This window comes from Neopelma chrysocephalum, unplaced genomic scaffold (assembly GCF_003984885.1).
Source record: "Neopelma chrysocephalum unplaced genomic scaffold, ASM398488v2 Primary Assembly neopelma1_75, whole genome shotgun sequence".
NCBI classification, from domain to species: Eukaryota; Metazoa; Chordata; class Aves; order Passeriformes; family Pipridae; genus Neopelma; species Neopelma chrysocephalum.
The window spans coordinates 8,227,904-8,249,589 of record NW_020897736.1 but is presented as its reverse complement, the minus strand read 5'-3'; the positions used below and the strand labels follow the sequence as shown (position 1 = coordinate 8,249,589).

The 21,686-nt window shown below is 43.0% G+C and overlaps 1 long non-coding RNA gene across 1 annotated transcript; it reads left to right on the top strand.

Moving 5' to 3' along the window:
- Positions 1-952: 952 nt before the first annotated feature.
- Positions 953-21,521, top strand: LOC113970138. The gene is made up of 3 exons (XR_003535051.1): positions 953-1,032; positions 20,109-20,172; positions 21,467-21,521. It is a non-coding gene; the product is annotated as an uncharacterized LOC113970138 (long non-coding RNA).
- The last annotated feature ends 165 nt before the right edge of the window (positions 21,522-21,686 follow it).

Below are 21,686 nucleotides of genomic sequence, written 5' to 3'. Positions count from 1 at the left end.
TCTTTGAGGTTTGTAGCTCTTCTGCTTTCTTGTTGCTATTGCCACCCTCCCCACACTCCCCCTGCCACACATCAAGCACCAAGACCTTTCCTGGGCACTTTACTTAATCCCTGGGATTCTTTATATAGGAATTAATCTTCTCGTCACAGTGGGAGAGCTGGGAGGGAGGGGGTACATTTATCTCTCCTGCTGAGGTCTAGAGTTGCATTGCTGTGATTATTGGTGGTAGCAGTGTGCATGTGTCTGGGGATCTGTGTTTAGCTTCTTCGTTTCTTAAACGGCGCAGGGGCAGCAGCAAGGCAAGTTGGCAGCTTCGCTTTTCGAGCTGCTTTGTGTCTGCTGCTAGAAGGAGGGAGTGTGAGTGGGGAGCAGCATGGCAGAACAAGAAGCCAGTGGCTTGCAAGTCCTTCTCTCCACCCTCCAGGTAAGAACAGCTTGAACTAACAAGAGAGGCTCTTGGGCTTGTTTTCCTCTAATTCAACCTGTTGGGTTGAGGCTGTTGGTACGAGCGCCCAGCTGGCTTGGCTCTAAAAGCATCAGCGTGCGGGAGCCCTGACCTGCACCTCCCACCCTAAAAAGCCTTTATGAAGTGAAGTTTCACTATTCAGTGATGAGTGCTGGTGATTACTGTGATGCTTCAATCACTGAGCCCCATCTGAGGGCAGAGCCCTGGCTCCCGAGGTCCCGCTGCGTTCAGCAGGGGATTGAGGAGGTGTGAGGCATCAGCTGCCGAGCAATGAATGGGACCTGACAGCGCTGTCAGTCTGTGAGCTCGGCGAGTCCGAGGGCTGAGGGGGACGAGTAAACAGATCTGCCTGCAAGTAGCAAGTTCCTCCCTGTCAAATTGTCTGCACCAGGACGCTTAAGCACTCATGGGGAAGTGACAACAACTCTTGAGGCTGAGATGGGTGAGGTGCTGGCGTTGGGTGTGCTCTGTGAATGCTCCCGAGGACCAGAGGGAAGGGAAGTGTCCCAGTCCAGGATCATACTTGATGGACAAGCCCAGCCGTGGGATAAAGGAGAGGAATCTCTGTAGGTGATCCTCTCCATTCTGTTTTGCCCCAGCATGGATGCACTCCTCCCGGCCTTGCAGGAGAAGATGCCTAGGCTGAAGCATGAGCTACCCTATGAAATGGGCAGGCAACCCATGCTTTCACAAGCCTCATTTTGTCATGAGGGGTGGGAGGGGACTGCTTTGCCAAGACAAGCTGCTTGCATAAAAGCAGCTTTTAGACAGTCGTGGTGAAATGCCAGCTGCCTTCACTTCCCAGGTGCCCTGCTCAGGGCCCTGTGTGCTGACATGGCTCAGAGTCACATGGGGACGGGAGTTTCATGTCTGAGGCAGTAGCATCCTCTGACTGCTACATGTATTGTCAAAGTCTCAGATATTGCAGATGCAGAAAATGTGTGCAAAACAGACTTACCCACCTGGATCAGCCCAAGGATTCAGGTCTCCCAGGCCTGTGTCTCAGAAGCCTCCTGTAACCAGCTGCAAGTGTGTAGAGGAGGTTATAAAACCTAATGATATGCAATCGGCTTTGAAACTATAATTGTGGGGCCTGGTCAGCCTCGGCATATTTATCCAAGCTTATGTAACTATCAACATCTTTTATTTCTCATATCAAACTCTGGTTTACCCTCTGTGGCACCTCATGGCAGTGAGTTCTGCAGGTAAACTGGCATGCTGAAGAAAATTGTCCTTCTGTGTTTTTGTGTTTTGGCAGTGTAACTTGTTTGCCCTATGTTGTTACAGCTTATTTAATTCATATTTTGTACTAGATCATGTTTTTGTTGTATCTGGGTTATAGTCCTTTCCCTCTTACTCTGGATAATTGAGAGCTGAATGCACATCTGTGTTTTTCTTATGCTCTCTAACTTTAACAGTCCTGGTGCTCTCTGCACAATCTGGGAACAGAACTGGACAAAACCCAGGATTAAATTGGAAGCTGTAGCTTAAAATCACATGCACAATTCATTGACAAAGCTACATGGAGGGCTAGACTAGAAAGAGTTAGGAGCACTGCACGGGTGATATTGGTAAAACCACAAGGTAGCACAGCCTTCATTCCCAGCACTACAAAATCTCACCTTGGTACAGAACCTTTGTTTCCAAGAATTCTGTATTCACTTAGAGAAGAGCAAAAGGCTTTCTTGTTATATCTTCAATTTAATGCAGAGGTTTGAATGCTGAAGGGCAGAAAGTAAGTTGGTTGACGACAATTACCTGTTCTGATTCACCTCCTTCCCCTACCTTCCACCAAAAAATCACCGGCATAATTGTGTAATTCCATCACCTATTTCTGCTACAAAAATCAGGTGATAAAAAAGACCTTTACTTGACACAGTTGGAAAGCACTGGCCTGGGAAATAATGACTTTGGTTGATGTTTGCCTTTGCTAATAACAACTCTCCACACTTTGTTATTTTCTGCAACAGCTGTCCAAAACACGGTTGCTTTGTTTTTGTGTTGTGCTGGATTATCAGTGCTGGTTCATACTCTTATTGGGCATGAAGAACATGTCTGCTGCATACAGGAGGCTATTCTGCAGGGTATTACTGGGCATTTTCCATTTCTGTTAGTACGTAATATTGCTTTGTATGCATGAAGCTTTCAGGTGAAGAATGAGGGAACATTCAGACACCGAGCCACTTTTTATCAAGTCAGAATAAAAACATCCTTTCTCCTTCAGTCACTCACACAGGGCCAAAGTTCTACCTCCCTTCCAAGCACTGGCACAGATTTCTTATTCCCAGTTGGAGCAACGTCCCTGCATGAGATAGGGTCTGTCACCTTCAGCTGAGGGAGGGATCTACTCCATCTCCTAATGGCATAGACAGTTTTACTCCCAGTCTCACAGCCTGGCTTTGGTGAGGACAGCATCAAACAGAACAAAACTAGAACACCATGCATTTTGTAACTGAACAACAGCTCTAGCCAAGGAAAGAAACACATTTTTTGAGTTCTTCAGAACTGTTCCCAGTGCTATGAAGCAGTGTGATCCTCCAAAGGCAGCTCAAACCTCTGGAAGTGCATCGTGTTACAGATGTTCTGCAAAGTGACAAGGGGAATAGCAAAAACTCCTTTCAAAGCGCAGCTGCATTTTGTCACTAAAATGTCACTGCAGGGAAGATGTGACATTTCAGATCTCTAGGTAAAAAGTGCTTCACTGCTTACAACGTGAAGCTTTAAAATGTGAATTTCAGATTTAAGAAAACCTTCTCCCTGTCTCACAGGTTTTGTGTCAGTATGGCAGAACTGAGCTCTGAGGATTTTACTGTCATTTCTCATTTTGCTTCTAACCCTGCTACCTTCTTCTTTGCTGTCTCTTCTTGATTCTCCCCCTCCAACATGCTCCTGCAATTATCACCTCCCATCCCTCTGGCTTGGATAGTGTTACCTGTTTCTGTTCCCATCTCTTGCTGAATGTCATCGAGTTCCTCACCTCTCATCCAGCCCTGCTTTGTCTTTCATACATGGACAGTGTAGATCAAATCTGGGCTGGTTGCCACTTGTCATCCTGCTTCCTGGCCACAGTATGGCAGAAATAAATACCTTTCCCGTGTATGGTTTTTGACCAGCCTCCCTAGTGCAAAATCCCAGAGAGATTTGGGACTAAATCTCTTGTTTATTTTAATGCCAGGAGGAGGTATCGGGGTATTAGTTAAAAACAACTGGTAGTTGCTAAGAAGAACAATAGGAAATTGGAGCCAGTATCTTTTATTTTGACCCAGACTGTTGAATCCCTTGAGACTGTAGAACATTCTAGTTCCCCCTCCTGGTTGTCTTGGCCCTCTTCTCACTCTGACATTTAGACAAATAAGAGGCATTTTGATTCTTCCCCTCCTTTCTCCCTGGTCTCCTCCTAACTGCCCAGGCCCAGATACGAGCATGCCTTGGTTACTCCTGAGAACATCTCCTTATTCCATGGCAGAGTACATCGTGTTGCCTGAGGAGTCCCAGATTTCCTGTTGGCTCTTGGCATGGTTTTTACATGTTTCCCAAAGCCACAGTCCCTGTTCACGTATTCTGCAAGAGCTGGCAACCCCTGGGGCCGTTGGCAGATCTTTGGCTCAAACTGTGTCCTACTACGTTGGACTTCACAGGTTCCCAAATGCTATAGTTTGACAGGAAAGAGGTGAAAATCTTATGTATCAATGGTGGATGTTGTTTGTGTAAAGGCATTGGTCTCTGAGTGGCCACAGTGTCCAGCAGAACAGGTACAGGATCTGTTCTTTGCTCACTTGAATCTCTCGGCTCCTTTGCGCTGCCTCTTCCGAGCTGTTGTGCTGGCTGGCTGACAAGGCAGAGCTATTGTTATCCTTAGGACAAGTGGGAAGATATCTGTGCTGCTCCAGTGGCAATGAATAGAAATGCATTTTGCAAAATGCTTTTGTCTCCTCTGCATCCTTGCACTTACTTTGTCAGCAGAGCTGCTGAGATTCCCGGCTTTGAGAAAACATAGATGAAAAAAATCCCAGGAACTGCTCAGCAAGCAGGAAGCCCATTGGTTTGAGCTGGGGATGGAGGAGCTCAAAGTTTGGATCTGTGTTTCTGGGAGGCAGCTTGGCAGGCAGGGTTTAATGGAATAGCCTTAGAGGGAACAAAAATCAACTCAAAACCAGATGGCCATTTTTATGTGGTTCATTAACTGAGTTTTACTGAGTGCTGTACTTAAAGTGAGCAGCAGCTGACTTAGTATCCCTCTATTCCCTACAAAAAATATTCTAGCTTTGGAGCATCATAAGAGGTGCAGTTAGGACAGGGAGACCACTTGTCTGTAGGGTTCAGGAGGAAACACTGGATGTTCCAGCAGCTTTTTCGTGTCTCTACAGCCATTGCCACTTAGTCTGCATGAGCCTGTTTTCTGCTTTAACCGAGGAGGAAAAGGAATAACTCTCTACAAACAATCTTATAGAGGTAACGCAGGCCCCCACTCCAGCTTTCAGGATCGCTGCTTGTTCTTTCCACCTCAACACTCATCTCCTCCCTGTCCAAGGAGAACATAAAGGTAACACAGAGCTTTTCCCTACAATCCTTGGCTGAGCACCATGGGGCTCTGCTAAGCAAGAAAGGACAAAGAAGGCTAACATTCATACATTAATCTGAAATTCCTGCCAGGCCACAGAAGAAATATTGAGGTTTGTGACTCTTGGGAATCAGCGCAGAGCACTAAAAGCCCTCAGAGGAAGCTGAGACAGGTCTTGGACTCTGCTGAAACCCTTCCACCAACTGAGCTGGGACCAGAATTGCACTCCCTGTCCCCGGGCTGGCCTCAGCTGTTTCTCTGAGCACACTGCCAGCTCCTCTGAAAATGCCTCCAGTTGGGCTATCCAGAATTTTCTGTGACTACATTAATGAGAATTCAGAATCTCAGGGTGAAAAATGTACCCAGGGACCGATCGGAGCAGCAGCAATGATGGCTGAGCTGAGCAAAAGAGTGTGTCACAGTCTGAGTCTCAGCAGAACTTCCCATGTCAGACAGGGAAAGTGGGGTTCAGTCTGTCTTCTGCTGTCCCTCATCCTTGGCTAGGATGGCTTGTGCTTTGAGGACAAATGACACTGTGCCATGAAGGTTCCTGGAGAGCCCTTTCTCCCTCCCTGCAGCAATGCAAATGTGACAGGATAGCCATGTTGCTGAATCAGTTGAATGCAGGTCTGGAAAAATGGATTATAACCCTTTTCATCTGAGTTAATCGTGTGTAACACGGTGAATAATCCCACCATGCCTCACATCAGTGTTTGAGAAATCAGGCAGTGAACACTGGGAAAAAAAATATCTGAAGTTCTGGTGAAAAAAAATGAAAGTAAATTAATAATTAGTTTTCAGTGCAGGGCTTGGATTCTGCACAATAAATAATGCACAGAACCACATGCTAAATGATGAGGACAAAATGCTATATGGGGTGATTTTGCAGGCAGCAGGCACTGCTCATCCTGAAGCAGAGGTTTTGTGAAATAAAACAAGTTGTCATGTTGAAATTAAAAAATGCAGTTACTCCAGGGGACCAAATGAAATATCAGGAATGCTTTAAAACTGGTGCTTCTTAGCTGCTGAAGGCCTGACTTTGTGCTTATGGCCAAGCTGTTTAACTTAGACTATTTGGATGTAATATAATGGCACATTATACCATGTCAAGCAGCTTAATATTGTATATTTTTGTACAACTACTGCATTATAGACACAAACACACATTAAACCACATTATGGAAGGAGGTATATGCATTTGTTTAAACTACTTATCTTTCACATAAAGTATAACAATATATTCAAATGCATCTGCTTATCTGTTTGTAAGTTGAGAACAATTATTTGTGGTTATCTAAACTCCATAGGTGTTTTGTGTGCCTACAGATGTATTTATACATTACATCACTATTTTTATGTCAATGGAAAACTTCCACCTTCTCCTATTCTCAGGTTTCAATAATTTCCCTCTGTGAAATATATGAAAAGATGTTTTCATACAGAGAGGTGTTTGCTTAAATCGGTGTTGTTTGTGTTTCTTTGTGTGGTATAATCTTATTTTCAGTGTATTATGCTGAATTTTGTTGTGATGGCTCGGAAATCTTTTCAACACATTTTTCTGTCCAATGTATTTGTCCAGTCCTCTTGGCTTTATCTATAATAGGAAAATAAATGTCTATGGTAGTAAATATGTTCATGGACATCTTTGAATTAAAGTTTATTATATTACATCTAGCAAAAAGCACAAAAAATTTTGCTTGTATTGAAAAACATATGGACTGATAATGGTTAACTCCAGCAGTGATTACTGGCACCAGCAGAGGTTTTATTGATGCGTGTTAACAGAAAGAAAATAATTTCATACACATACTGGGAGCTTAAAAGGTGGGGAGGGATTTTTTTATTCCTTGGTCTGGAATAGCAGGATTGGAAATTGCTCCTGAAGTTGTTGTTATGATAGAGATGCTGCCTCTGTGTGATCATTCCAGTTTGTGCCAGTATAGGTAACACAACTCGTATCATCATTACTCTTGCAATGAAATCTGGGGGGGATTTAAGCTTCTGAAATTGCTGGTGAAAGCCCCTCTTTCCTCAGAGCTCCGAGAGGACTCAGTGGGAATACAGCAGTAAGGCAGTGATTGCTGGTAGCTCCTCATGGAACAAGCCATGATCCTGAGGAGAGGTGACCCTTCCCTGTGAACGTCAGGGTTGGTATCTGTGCACCTGAGAACCTCAGGCTTTGAAAATCCTAAATCCACGCACATACCATGTGCCCACGTATGTCGTTGGGCTCTGCCAGACTCCAGCCTCGTGACTATGATCTTCTCACCATACCAGGATGGAAAATAATTCCCTCCTGCCTTTCCCTGTTCTTTTAATAAGCACTTGTCTCACGGACAGTCTATTTGCACCTGTTTGCCCATAGGGCCCAATGGGCCGTAGGATTGAAGTGCTGATCCATCAGTGGGGCTGTTCTGCAAGCCGGGCTGGGGAGCTGTGATTCCCGGACAAACAGGTTGATTTTGGTCCCCAGGGAACTGTGAGGCCAGAATGGGCCTGGAAATCGGTGAGACTCCCCGTGAGAGGGAGCTACAACCTTCTCCAAGGAGACCAGGAGCAGTACAGAGCAGTCTCACCAGACAGCCTCCCTTCCCTCTACGGGCAAAACCAAGCTTGCAGCAGGAGGTGAGGAATGAGTGTTAGGGAGGAACAATATGTAGGTTCTTGCACAACGGAATTGTCCAGCCCAGTTGACGCTGGTGGGTCACCAGTGCCTGCAATCCTGGAAGCTTTGTGTGCCACAGGAAGCACTACTGTGCTGCTGCTTCAGAGGAGGCAGTTTATTTTCAGAAAAGACAGTTTAATTTAAGATGACTCTGAAGCGAGAACATGAGTCCAAACCACCTAAAATATTTGTGGACATTTTCTGTTATTAAAAAATCTCCTTTTTTTTTTCCCGATTGTTTCATCTTTGTGAGAAGTTGACCTAAGTATAGTCTAGGTGCATTTTTTGGGTGGAGATTCAAGTCTCCAAGAACTGGATAACCTTTTTTCCTTTTCGTACAGGGAAAACAATTTACCTTAGTACAGTTTTGGGAAGAAAAGTCTAATGTGATGAAGAATACCTCTTAAAATAAGGGAAGTCTGGTCATTCTCCTCCAGAGGTTGATGGAGACACAGCACATTCATTTCCATGACTTAGTATTTCCTTTTGATCGTGTGCTGTTATGACTTTTGTTTTACTGAGTCGTGACCTACCACACTATACAGAAATCAAAGTCTCAGAAATCAAGGTCTGAGAAATCAAGACTTTGTCATTGATTTCATAAGACGTCTTCTAGAGACGGTGAAAATAACATAGTAGAGATTCTTCTGCCCACAGGCACTACAAAGCTACAAACCAGAGAAATAATGCTTTAGACAAGCTATTGATTAATAGAATAACTTCTGCTTGATAAGAAATTCCATGGGCAAAGCTAAACCTCCTTCCCTTAAGCAGTTTCAAGAACAAGGATGTTTTTTTTCTCCATGGTCTGTTCTTCTGGAAGAATACAGCCTTGTTTTCAAAAGGTGCTGTAGGTTGAGGTGGAATTAATGAGAACAGCAAAGCTTTCATGATGATTCTTATTAGAAAATTGAGTAATTCTAACACGGAAGTCCTGTGGGAGAAATAACTACTCTACCAAAGAAATCTTGGCTTTTTTTTTCTGCCTTTCAACAAGGGATGCTTTGAAACTGAAACACTTTTTTTTTTCTAACATGGAAGCACCACAGCATTGTGTTTTACTGCCATCAACTTCTGAGAAACCTTTTATGCACATTAATTTTTGGTGTAATTTACAGGCAGAGGCTTCCCACTGGGCCCAGTGGGAATTTGATCCCTGTAGTAAACTGAGACAGACTCTTCTCCCCCAGGCCCATCTGCTCACTGCACTCTCTGCTACCTATTCCCCTGCTTTCAAAGGAGAGAGTGATGCTGTATTGATGGATAAAACAGAAGTCCTGGGATTTATTTCTGGATTGTTACAAACTCCATCAAACTCACTTAGTGTCTCTGCCTCCAGCTTTCTTCATTTGGCCAGTAAATAGAGATAAAGTTTATCTGTAAAGTTAGGGCAAAGGGAATCTTAGCTCACATTGTTTCCCAAATCAAAGGGTGGAACAACTTGCTCGCTGGGCAGATGACACTCATGCAGCCTGGGTGAAATCAGAGCAATGCCTGTCATCCCCTGCCATCCTCTGTGAGTTTTATGGGATTCCTGCTGGAAGGCCAAAGAAGCAGATTTACAGTGAAGGTACAGTTGGCCCTTCATTTTACTCAGGATTAACCTGGCAAACAGGAGATTGATAGGGAGAGAGAGATCCTCCCATAAGCAGTTTGCTTGGCATGGTGAATGCACACCTGTCTCACTTCAAAGGAAGGGAGGAGGGAGAAGGGACCACCTGACCTTTCCCTATGATTAAAATGCTGATCTGATGAAGTCAGAGAAACAAACCAAACTGCCTCTTTTGACCCTCCATTTTTCCAGGAATAAGCCAGCACCATCCATATGGAGACAGTTTCTGGAGAGGCTCGGGGAAAGCAGCATTACTGTCCTGGTTTATCTGACCTTCTCTTTGGGAAAATCTTCTTCATTTGAGTGGCCTCTTGCTCCATGTTAAAGTTCTGCAAGTGCGGGAGAGAGCTGGAGATGACAAATGAGAAAGGGAATGAGTGCCTGGCTCTGTTTTCTTTGACAATTTCTCTTCCAATATGGCTAAGGTCATTTGATCTCCCCACGATGCACGGGGATTTCAAGGGGACAGCTGGGTGCAGAGATGCATTAAAATGACTTTTCTCTGAGATGAAAACTATGCTTATTAGCAGCTTGTTTCAAAAGCTCTCACAGCAGCAGCTGTACCTCACTGACTGAAAACTCTGGTCTAAAGGTCTAAAAGGTCTTCATGGCTGGGTGATCAAACAGTTGGAAATCTTCCTAGCTGAGGTCCCCTGCTACGTCCTACAAAGCCTGTAGAGCACTATTACACCAACAGGTCTCCTTGGAAACGTGCTTAAACAAAATATGACACAACAAAAACTTTTTAGTGATCTCTCCATGCTGGCATCAGAGGTAGAATCTGACATATTGCTCACTGAAGAACTCACCTTTCTCTGAGAGATCAGCCCACTGTGACACCAAGGCTGCATTTGCTCAGATCTCAGTGGGACACGTGTGGGTCTATGCAGAGATTGAAGGTCCCTCCCACTGCAGTACCAGCAACAGAGCAATCAATATGTGGCTCCCGCCAAAGGTCCTCTCTTTTCACGATAGTCATCTGCCATTGCATATTCACCCATTCTCTGTCTCAGGAGGGACAGCCGACGAAGTTTGGTTTGGTGAACTCCACAGGGGATCTCAGTAGAGCTAAACAGTGCATAGAGGACAGCACATCAGGGGACACTCTGCTCCTTCTCTCCTGGGACAGGACATGCTGGGTCAGTGCTGCTCCACAGACACCTGTGGAGACAGAAAATGTCAAAGTTTGCTCTCCTGCAGAAGCACCACAGTCTTGCTGCACAGAGAAAGGCACCCGTAGGAGTAAGAGCTCTCATCCAACTTTCACTTTGCAACGTCCCTGGTCTACACAAGCCCAGATCTCAGCTCAGTAGCCCCTGAGAGGACTGTGAGCTCGTATTTTTAAATTTAACTCCTGTCATGTTTTCCCGGAGCACCAACGCAGTAGTGGGCTCATTCACTGAGCTAATAAAATGTCTTTTAGATTGACTGACCAACACTTAATTTGCAAGTGCTTCTGAGCTACCGAACTGAAGTAAAAAGGGCTGAATAAAGCCGCAAACATGTCTGTCTTTAGCATGGTGGCATTGCCTTGCTGCTGATGAGTGTCTTGCATGGGGTGTAGACTAAAGATAAAGAAGATAAAAAGCTTTGTTACCTTCTGGATAGAAAATGACATACCCCTGTCGTACCTCTTAAAAACTTGGCAACCTTTTCAGAGAACTGAGGGCTTTGCTTTTAAGAGATTACTGTTTAAATCTAGACAGATGGGTCTCAGCGATGCAGTTAAACAGATGTTCTGCTTTACATTACTAGTAATATTACTTTAAATCATTTGAATTTCAAAACACAGTTTGCTATTCATTATGGATGCCGAGTTTTGTTTGTTGTTTGATTTTTCACTTAGACTGGATGGGAAAAATAGGTTCATCATTTTCACTTTCAGGTTCCCTCTCTGAAGAAAATAAGCTGTGACTAACAATAGTTATTAGCAGTTTGTCTCCACTGCCCATACCTCAATCATCGTTATTAAATGTGATTGATTAAAGGCATTTGCGTGGCTGTTCCAGAAAGCACTTTTGAAAGTGGGGTAGATTGACACATAAGGACTCTTGTCTTGGCAAGAGAAGTGACTGGTGTTTTTCTAAACCAGAATGTACCTTATAGTGATCCTTATCTTCAGCCTGTCAATGTGAGGCTAATGTGTAGCAAGTGGGAGTGTTTTCACTTGAATACAGAGAGAAGCCTGGACTTATCACAGCACCATTCCAGGCAAGTGCCAGGGCAGACTGAGAGTAGACATGGGCATTCTTGGGCTTTCTCATGTGGTCCACGCAGGAACATTCCAGAGAAGGCAAGGATAGCAGCACCTTCATTATGGCTATGCATTTCTCACATCTGCTACAGTATTCAAAAATCTGGTTTTATTAAAAAGCGAATACATCTGGAAATTTTCCAAGTATCTCCAGACTCACTTGTACTTTGACAAATGCCATTGCTTGTAAAAAACTTTGTCAATCCCCAAATGTGCCTCTTCTTTGAAAGACAGAGTGTTCTCTGGACTGACACCCATCAAATCTCACCAAAAAAAAAGATAGTAGCTTGTTTTATGCTGCTCTTTCGTTGTTACTGGAACAGAACAAGCTGAACAGAAAAAACCATATCCCTCCCTATTAAGTCTGGGAGGCACTTGTGTTAAGTAGCTGTAACAGAGTGGCATTTGAATGAAACATTAATATATTAAAATAGTTCTGTAACACGAAAAGTAATATAAAATATAGGAATAAATCCAAGAAAGAGCAATAAACAGTAGGTGCTAGCATGCATATAGAGATCATTGTGCAAGAATGGTTAATGCCTTACAGAAACTTATTAAGAGAGTGTGAAAGGCATATGCTAGGATAATCTTGGCATTAAAATAAAAATAGATTAAAAAGAGAAAAAAAGTGAATAATATAACGTTAAATCCAGTCAAAATCTTTAGATGTCATAGGTAACTTATTGTGAAATAAGAGATGAAACCTGGGAGAATTTATCTGCAGTAGAAATTACAGAAAGAACATTAGAAATATTTAAAAGGAAGTCTAAAAGCCTTTTGCCAAGTATCACGTGTTTTGATTTATCTCAAAGTTTCCTCATTCTTTTAACATTTCCAATTTGACAGAAGCATTTGAGAGTTATATAATAATGTGTTTTACCACCGGTTCTGCATAATAAAGTAATTGCTCTATTAGAGATGCATTAGTGAGAGGAGCAAGTGACACAAAGGAACTTTGTATCAGGAGAAACTTCTGAACAAGGACAAGCTTTTCTTTGAGAACATAGAAGGAAGTTTGGCATGAAAAAAGAAAGAGAGAAAAAAAGCAGTCTACTTTGCCAACAGTATCCAAGATATTGTAGTCTGTCAGGACACAATTCCTGCGGATATCTGGATGTGAATATATTTTATCAGAGCGACACAGTAATGGTGTGGCACTGACATGAACTACCTTGCTCTGAAGTTGGGTGAAACACCTTCCCGTCTTTCTGACACAGCAGGTAAAACGTTCTTTGGAAAAGGATGAGGTCATGGTCTATGTGCTTCCTAATTTCTGTATGGATTAATTAAATGTTGCACCTCCATCATCCTTTGGTGCAAGGACAAATCTCTTTGCAAACAGGGCTATGACCCACTGGTGGGGAGTAGCCCTTATTTCTCCCAGTCTGGCATCAGAATTCCTTGCAGGGGATAGTTTTATTCCACTGCACTTGCTCCTGGGAAGCTGGGAGGAAAAGACTGATCTCAGGGAAGGAAATGTTTGAACCCACACAAAGAAATGGAACTGTGTGATTGAAAGCCACAATATTTCTGTGCACACAGTGTTTCTGCTTCATTTTGTTGTAATAGCTATGCAGGCTTTGCCAGCGATCCTCTTAGGTATTGACTAAGTGAATTTCCCACCACAGGGTGATATTTCCCACCAGGAAAATAGGGGACAATTAATCTGATCTTCTTGATGAGGGATGCAGTGGGGCAGGTGTTAATTAATATTTGTGAAGAAATCTGTGATCCTCTGATGAAAGGTGTTATGTTAGTGCAATTTATTGCATTAAATATAGTAAGATTCCTTGGCACAGATGATTTCCACCATGTTATTCACCAAGTTATTTTGGCTAGAGATCAGCTCAAGCCAAGCTGTTACATCTCAACACCTTCAGTGTTTTGAAGACATTCAGATGTAAGTTTGGAATTTGCCCATCTCTGCCTTGAAATGGTTCAGTCCTGCAGAGTGTAGCCTTTATCCTTTGAGAAGTCCTGAAGCTCAGTGAATAGGAGCAAAGCCTTGTACAATGCATCTTAGAGGTTTGCTTTGAGGCACTGCTCCTTCCCAGTCAGCTGGATGAGGTGCCATCCATTGGGAAGGGTTGGAATAATTGCCCCCAGCAGTGATCTTTCACACCCAAGTGCAAACAAGGATGAGAAAAAAACATAACTTTAGGTCATTGCAAGTGATGAAAAAAGCCACCCACCTGATTGCAGCAGGCCAGAGGGAGGGACATTTTTATTGAGTATTTGCTGTATTCTCACAACTGCTGCTTTGGGCTGATGCACAGAACTTGGCTTGGTGTTAAGCATCAGTAGGAAGGAAAATGGGTGGTGCTTGGGTCAATGGGGTGCTGGCCAGGCCTCTCAGGGGTGGCTGGGTCCAGCGAGAGGGACTCATCTCTAAGGCTTGGGAACAGGAGCAAGAACTTGCTGGGCCACGTGCCCTGTCCTGGGAGGTCTCTTGGCTGCCCTGTGTACAGTTTGAGGGCTACGTGATCCCCCACAGCTGCGAACGCCTTTCTTGCAGGATTAAAGAGGTCACTTAGGACACTCCCAGAGCAGCAAGGTCCTCATCTCCCAGTCTTTAAATAGCCCTGTTCCCTTCCATGTCTCCTCTGAGTTTCCTGGCTTGCTCAGGCCTCTCTGACTCTGCAGAAGAGGAAATCCAGATTTGGACAAAGAAGTGCACTTACTGTTTACCACAGAGGATGGTGTCACCTGTGCTGATGCTGAGGACATTTGGATGGGTATTTTGGGAGCTGGGGCAACTCGACCGTAACTTCTTGGGATCCTTCTAAAGCTGGATGATGGCAGTATTCTTAACAAGGTTTTTCAGTTATAACAAAATTTAGTCTGTAATCCCTTTAATTTGAATCCTCCCTTATTCTGCAGTTGCCTACTGATATTTCAGAGGGCCCTGAACCCTTTTTTCCCCTCTTCAGAAATAATGATTTTTTTTTAAACCTCCATGTACCAAACATTGTAGATAATAACTTTCCAACAAGCAGAAATCACAGTTAGCTGGCTGAATATTGAGGCTGAGGATGGGAACACACAGACAAGAAACTCTCCAGGGTATTTTGCTCTCTTATTTAAGTGCGAATTTTTAGCTTCTCTTAAATTAGAAAAAGCAATTTACTCTGACAAAGCACAGAACATAAGGCACCAAACCTGGCTTCATAGTTATTGTAAGGCTGGAAAGTCAGCTGTGGGAAGGAGATATCCAGCTGGCAAATCCATAATGCCAACGGTGAGTGGCTGTGCCCAGCAGTTGGGGCTGGTAGGGCAGCTCTACCTCTCTGGCAGAGTTGTCTCTGATTTAAGCATTAATGCAGTAATTAGCAACCCAATATTTTCTAGAGGTCTCTGGGGAGAGTGAGGACTAATGCTACTCATCCTCTAACCTGCTCTTGATTTTAGCCAGTATTAATTTTGCACCAGAATTTCTCTTCAATAGGCTTTTGAGTGCAGAGAGTGAGAAATCTGACTTGCAGATGCAAGTCTCATTACACAGGCAGTTGGGCTGCTGACTGCTATTTGTGTGAGCAAATTTATTAAGGGTAAGAGAAGGGAGGAGGATGTATTTTGAACATGTCAAATCCTGCTTCCCTATTTAGAAACAAGCTATTTAAAAACAAACAAACAAATAAACAAACAAACCCTGGAACTGGACATCCTATTCCTTACCCTCACTAAAAAAGACCCAAACGAACAAGTCTGGAAGTTTTTTAGCCCAGTGCAGCAATAGCTTTTCTTTAAAATCAGACCATTTTGTTTTGTTGTTTGGGTGTTTTTAGTTTTTTGTTTTGATTTGTTTTGTTTTGTTTTTCCTAAGCAGTCACACAGCTTTGTGAGACTATTCAACAATTAATTTAAGAGGTGCATGGGTAGAAATCATGCCATGCACTGTCTTGCAAGAGCGACTTCTTTCATTTTGCATTCATTTTTTTTGTGATTGGAATAACTGCTTTGTGTTTCTTCCTCCAAATAAAATATTTATTAGTAAATCTCGCACCGCGCAAATTAATGCTGTTTGATTTCTTTCTGGGCGTCCTCCTTTTTTTCAGCATTAATGCTTAGACTTACAGCGAACACTCTGAGTAGTTTGTGTGTCTCATTTGGAGAAATACTTTGGGCAAAAGACACAAAAGCCCAAAAGACTGAGTTTGTGGGAAGTCTTTGTTTTAAGGCAGTGCTAGAAGGGGAATGGCACTGATGGCAGCTGTGCTTCAGCTGGGACATGACACACCCACCTCTGTGGGGTCTTCAAGTCTTGTGGAAAACATCCCTGGAGACTTCTCTGACAAAATGAGTTTACCTGTTACTGTGGCTTAGTTGCAATTTTATAATCTTGTCTTGAGTAAATAACAGCCTGTCTTGGCATGTTCCCAGGAGCAGGACAAGGAGACAGGAGCTATTCCCTGCTTAGTGGTGGGTCAGCGAAATAACCCGAGCTGCCAGTCAGAAGGATGCTGGGATCGAGCTGTTGTCCTCCAAACCCAATGTCACTGACTAGTCACTTGCTGCCTGTAACGTGTCAATGACTATGAGCTGGGGTATTTTTTTATTCCTGGCTTTCTCCATCCTCCTGCTGTTTATCTCTGAGGAGCTTCAGCCAAGCTAACCCTAGTGTTTCAGGGATTAGTTCCCAGAAAAAGCTCAGAGAGGAGCTATCAGCTGGGAGCTGATTAAATGCATCTGAGCTCAGCCCTGTGATACTCTCAGCTGGGTGAGGAAGACAGCAGGCTTTGCTGAAGGCTGAGATGAGGGGCTCTGACCAAAAAGTACAGCCATGCTTGATATTTAAAGTGATGTTTTTTGTTTACTTTAGCCTTTGTCCAGCTGCAAGCTGTGAAAGACAACTACAGGTTGTTGTTAATAGGCAACAATTTGGCTTCAACTTTAAATCCTTTAAGTGAAATCCTGCAGGAGGTCAGTGGTTTTGTTATCTGACTTGAGCCTCTGGAAACTTTTCTCTGCTCTCATTCCACCCATATACAATGAATGCATCTTCATTAGTTTATGCATGTGTAGATGCTGTATGTAACATTTGTAAGCGCTGGCAGGGATGGAAAATGCTCAGCAAGAGGAATTTTACTTCTCTCTGGTTATGGTTTGTTCTTAAACCATCAAACATCTCTTTCAATAAAAATAACTAATGTGTTTATTTTTACTGGAGCAGAATAAGAAATTTGCATTAAAGAAATTACTCTATTCATCTTTTTTAGATCGGGCACAAGTTGTGATTTTCTCATTTGTACTTACTGTTCAAAAAGATTTACAGAATATTTTTTATGAATGAATTTGTTGGCAATTCAGCCACAAACAGTTTGGTATGTGTATTAATTTAAACAATCGATTCAAATAGATTTCAATGTCCAAATATCTTTGATGACTTTGGAAACCTCAAGGTAATTAATCAAAATCCCAGCTGTTTCTTTTCAACAGGCATCTAGCAAGACAATAGCAACTTTAGGATTGTTTTTTTTCAGTGCTGTCTTGCTATTATAAATTGGAGCTGTGTTATTCTGCAGTATTCTGTATTATTCAGTGGTGCCACTAAAGTTAGTGGGAAATATATTAGAATTTGTAATGGGACTAGGGTTTTATCCACTGTTTCACTGTTTTATCACTGTTTCAGCCAATACACAAGTCATCCAACTCCCTCTCTAGTGTGCTGGAGGAAGGGGAGCAATGAGGCACTAACACAGTTAGAGTTTTAGTGTTAAAACATCAAGAGTAAATATTCAGGTAAAATATTTGGCAGTATAACCCAGCTTTAACTTTCACATTTTAAAGGTTGATCTTTCATGTCCCCTCAAGTTCTTTGTTCGCCTGAGTCCCTGGATAAAGCTCATGGAAAGTCAGAGGATATCTTATGTCATCACTATTTGTGTTAATGGCTTAGGAACCCACAATCCAATCAGTTAAAATAAACAACCCAGTGTAATAGGAGCATAAATCAATGAAGACTTCATTACTGAAACCTTAATGTGTAATCCATCCACCTACAGAGGAAAGGGATACTGAGAGGCAGCAAGACAAAACCAGAGGACAGTCTGATTTAGCCAATCCTGATACTTAAAAAGGTGCTGAGAACATTAACTCTTCCTGGAGTCAGTAAATTTGATGGATACTCATCACTCCTGACAGCCTGCCCCTGACTATTAAGTCCCTATGCTAAAATATGCCAAGAAACTCTTGGGAAAAGAGCTCTGAATGCTCTTTGTTTGCTCTGGGAGAATTGAGCTAGTTCAGGAGTGTGGACTAATGAACAAAGACATGAATTAGGAAGATTAACGTAAGACTAAAACTATATGTCTTACCTAAAAGTAACATCATGCAGAGCTGCTCTGACCCTGCTGCAGACTTCACTCATTCTGTGATCCCTTGAGCCAGCAGCACAAATTTGGGCTCCTCTAAGGTGAGGGTGGCAATACTTGGTGAACCAAGAGTTATTGGATTTCATTAAAGCCACGTATTCTGTTTGTCTTGGCTCTGAAAGGAGCAGTAATCCTATCCTAATACCAAGCCTTTTGATTTCAACAGAGATCATAAAAGGGCTGAACTTTTATGTTCCGTGCAGAGATCTCTGCTTGTTGAGTTAATAACGAATGGAAACAGCAGGGGCTCGCTCTGGGCATGGGCCAGCTCTGAGATGGGGATGAGACAAGCGCTTTGCCTGTGGATTTTAGCTAAGAGCAAAAGTAAGGTGAGTCTTTAGAAAGGCAGCAGTGCTCACAGACACTCCTCCCCTGAGTCCCCATTTCAGAAGTGATTCTCTGCCTGTTTGCTCCAATCTCTCATCCTCACCTGACTCCTCTTTCTTCCTTTCTCCCTTCCCCTTCCCCAACCACATCTTGTTCTTTTCTCTCAGTCCCCTGCTGATACTCTTGTCCCTGTTCCTCGCTTATGCCACTATGAAATATGTATCGAGCAGTGAAAGTTTGATAGCACTGGTAATTGACTGACACCAGTGTGGTGGGATGCCTGGTTTTCAGCGATTTGGAGTTTTTTAATAATTATGATTAAAAAAAAGAAATCTAAGAATTCACACAATGTTTAGCACACAGAAGCCAGGAAACATCAGCACTAATGTAGATATTTTATGCAGAAAATGGCACATACAGTTTGCCAATACAGAAGGAGGTTTGCCTGAAGGGAGCTGCTGAGCATCCTACAGGATTTCTGTGACAGAGAAGGAAATCTGTTTCTCAAGGCTGACAGTCACCTGCTCTGACTTAAGACTGACCATTTTCCTTCTTCATCCCTGTGTCTCACTCAATGCATACCCTCCCCAGCTATAAAAAAGGAGGAGGTATGCACTACAGCTCCCTAATTAACTACACAGTCCTCAGCACCATGTCAGCTTACGCTGTGACTTTCTTGGGGATAGACTGTAAAAAAAAGTCCATTTGAATTAGTAACCATTATTACAGACCTGAATTAGATTTCCCACATATTCTTTCTAGAGTTTCTTTTTGCTAGATGTTACTTCTCAATTCCTTGTCTTAAATATTCAGTTGCATAATGTTAAATATGTCAGAGGATGGTTGAATCAATTTGGCTGGTAAAATGATCCCATATATCCAGAATAAATACCAGTAGGTTAAATTTCTGAAGCAGTTCCATGTTCAGAATTATAGGAGCTATATATTTTTAAGATATTATCCTATTGTCATAATTTAATTGGAGATAAAGGTATTCCATTATAGTTTTTGTGATCCTGAGGTTCTTTGGGACCAAGGCTACACAAATGTAAGCTTTCTGTTATATTGGGAATTTGTATTGTGTTGTATCTGTTCAGAAATTATGATATCCAGAACTTAACCCAAATCCCTCATGCAGCAATGCAAACTGGTGATTAATTCATCAATCACAGCAGTGAAATCTGTTTGGAGCAGGATTAAAGAAAGGGTCTAATGTATCACACAGATGAATGGTCAATATCATGCGTTTTATTCTCCTTAAGTACAGTATATCTTATTTCCTCTATCTTATTTCCTCATTATTAGAGGAAATAATGACTCTAATGCAGAATGTGTGGTGTTAAAGTGTGGTTGTTACTTGGTCTTAAAATTAAATTATATCAGTTTAAGAATAAATTTAGGGCATTTTTCTGCTCCCCAAATTCAAGACTTTCACGTGGTTGTAGCTGCAAAGACAGGAGAATTTTCTTGTAGATTGGATTAATGTAATTTAAATATTTTGTTCTTCAATTGCCAGTAATAAGAGATACTGTCGTGGAAAACCACCTCGCATTTAACATTTCTATGTGATACAAAATTTCTTCAACTTTGAGGTAGCCAGATCAAACCAAAAAGGAGAGCTTTAATTTAGAATTTATATGTAAATTCTACAGAAATGCTACTGTGTATTAAATATTGTGTAGTATGATCTGTCAGAGGCTTTTAAAATGTGTTACCAATATGTTTCCACAAATTCACTGGCCAGATGGCACAAAAAGTGCTCAGTATCCAAACAAGGATCTCAGTGCCTCTGCAGCATGAACTTCACTGTTCTGAACTAATTCTTGAATTTGGTGTGTTTTCATTTCAGAGCTCCTGTGACAAGGATGTCATCCTGAACATTCTCAGCATCCTCACTGACTTGCTGTCTCTGGGTAAGGAAATAGAGGTCTGGGACAATGGCTGTGGACTGTGGTGAGAAAGGGGTCCTCAAGTAGGTCAAGGAATTCATTCCTACATAAACTTGGCCAGGTGTTTGCAAGGTGAACAAAATATGAATTGTATGTATAGATCAGCAGTCACTACTCCTGTGTTTGGAAAACTGAGCTTATTCAGTGAGTTGAAGAAAAAAAGGACCCAGAGAAAGTTTCAATTTTTTTTTTTTTGTTGTTGTTAAAAGATGACCATGGGTTTCGAAGTATTTCATAATCCCTGTCAGTCAACCACTAGAAATATTCATCAGTACCATTGGAGAGAGGGCTGTGAGACAGGAAGAGGAGCTTGATTTCCCAGAGTCCAGGGACTCTCTAATGGACTCTCTCCCCAAAAAGCACCTCCACCTTGGCCTGCAGGGAAGGGATATCACTGCATGTGCCCAGACCACATCAAAAAACCAAGTGAATTAGCAAAAGAACGGAAAAAAGATAAGAAAGTTCCTTTTCCTTCCTCCACATAAAAATGTCATTTGCTAAACAACTCCCCAGCCAGCCAAGCTGCCAGTCTGTGGGGGCTACAATGGTGAGTGCTGGAGCTTCCTGGGTTCCTCACTGCTTGAAGTCCCACCACAGGGACTGTCCATCTGGGTCTCTCTTTTGGAGCCCTGCAGCCCCTGTTCCTCAGCTGGGTGGAAGGATTGTCTACATGGAGATAGGAGGCACTGCCCCCCTCCAGGAATCGAACAATCAGCATCCTCCAACTACAGAGCCTGAAGTCACTGCCCAAGTCGCCCATGGGTCAATATTTGTTAACACAGTGGGGCTCACAGGATTAGACTGTTGTTTCTTTGGAGACCTAGATTTATATGAAAGCTGTCTCCAAGGCTTTCCTAGGCTTCCTTTTCATTTGCCAGAAGCCTGTTGCAACCTTAGTTCTTTCCTTGTTTAATTTCCAATATCTAAGAAAAGATCACTGAGCCTTCTGCTCCTTTGAAACCTCTTGGTGTCTCTGCTTATTCCTCTCTGCCACATTTCAATGCACAGTGAAAAACTTCTGCATCATGTGGGTTTGGGAAGACAGTGACTGTTGTAGTAACAGGCAGCAGAGCACATAGTTCTACCACGCAGCCATTAGCCGTGTCTCCAGGCCAGGGGCACCTGAGACCCGCGGCCAATTCTGCAAACACCCTTGGGTTTATAGCCCTAAAACACCGTTTAAAGGCCATGGAAACTTTGTGTGGTAGCTGTGGCTCAGGGAAGGGATGCTCTGAGCGGTCTGTTCTCTTTTCCCCAGGGACTGGACGGAGGATCCACTATGTGATCAGCAAAGGGGGCAGTGAGGCATTGCTGCAGGCCCTTGTCACTGCCGCCCGGACCGAGCCCCCCGACCACAGCACCCTCCTGCCCCTGCTGCGCCTGCTGGCCAGGGTGGGCCAACGAGGTACTGCTGGGTCGTGGGGGATTTCTTGGGTGGGGGGCTCAAAACTGAGGATGACCTTATTGTGGCCTTCCAC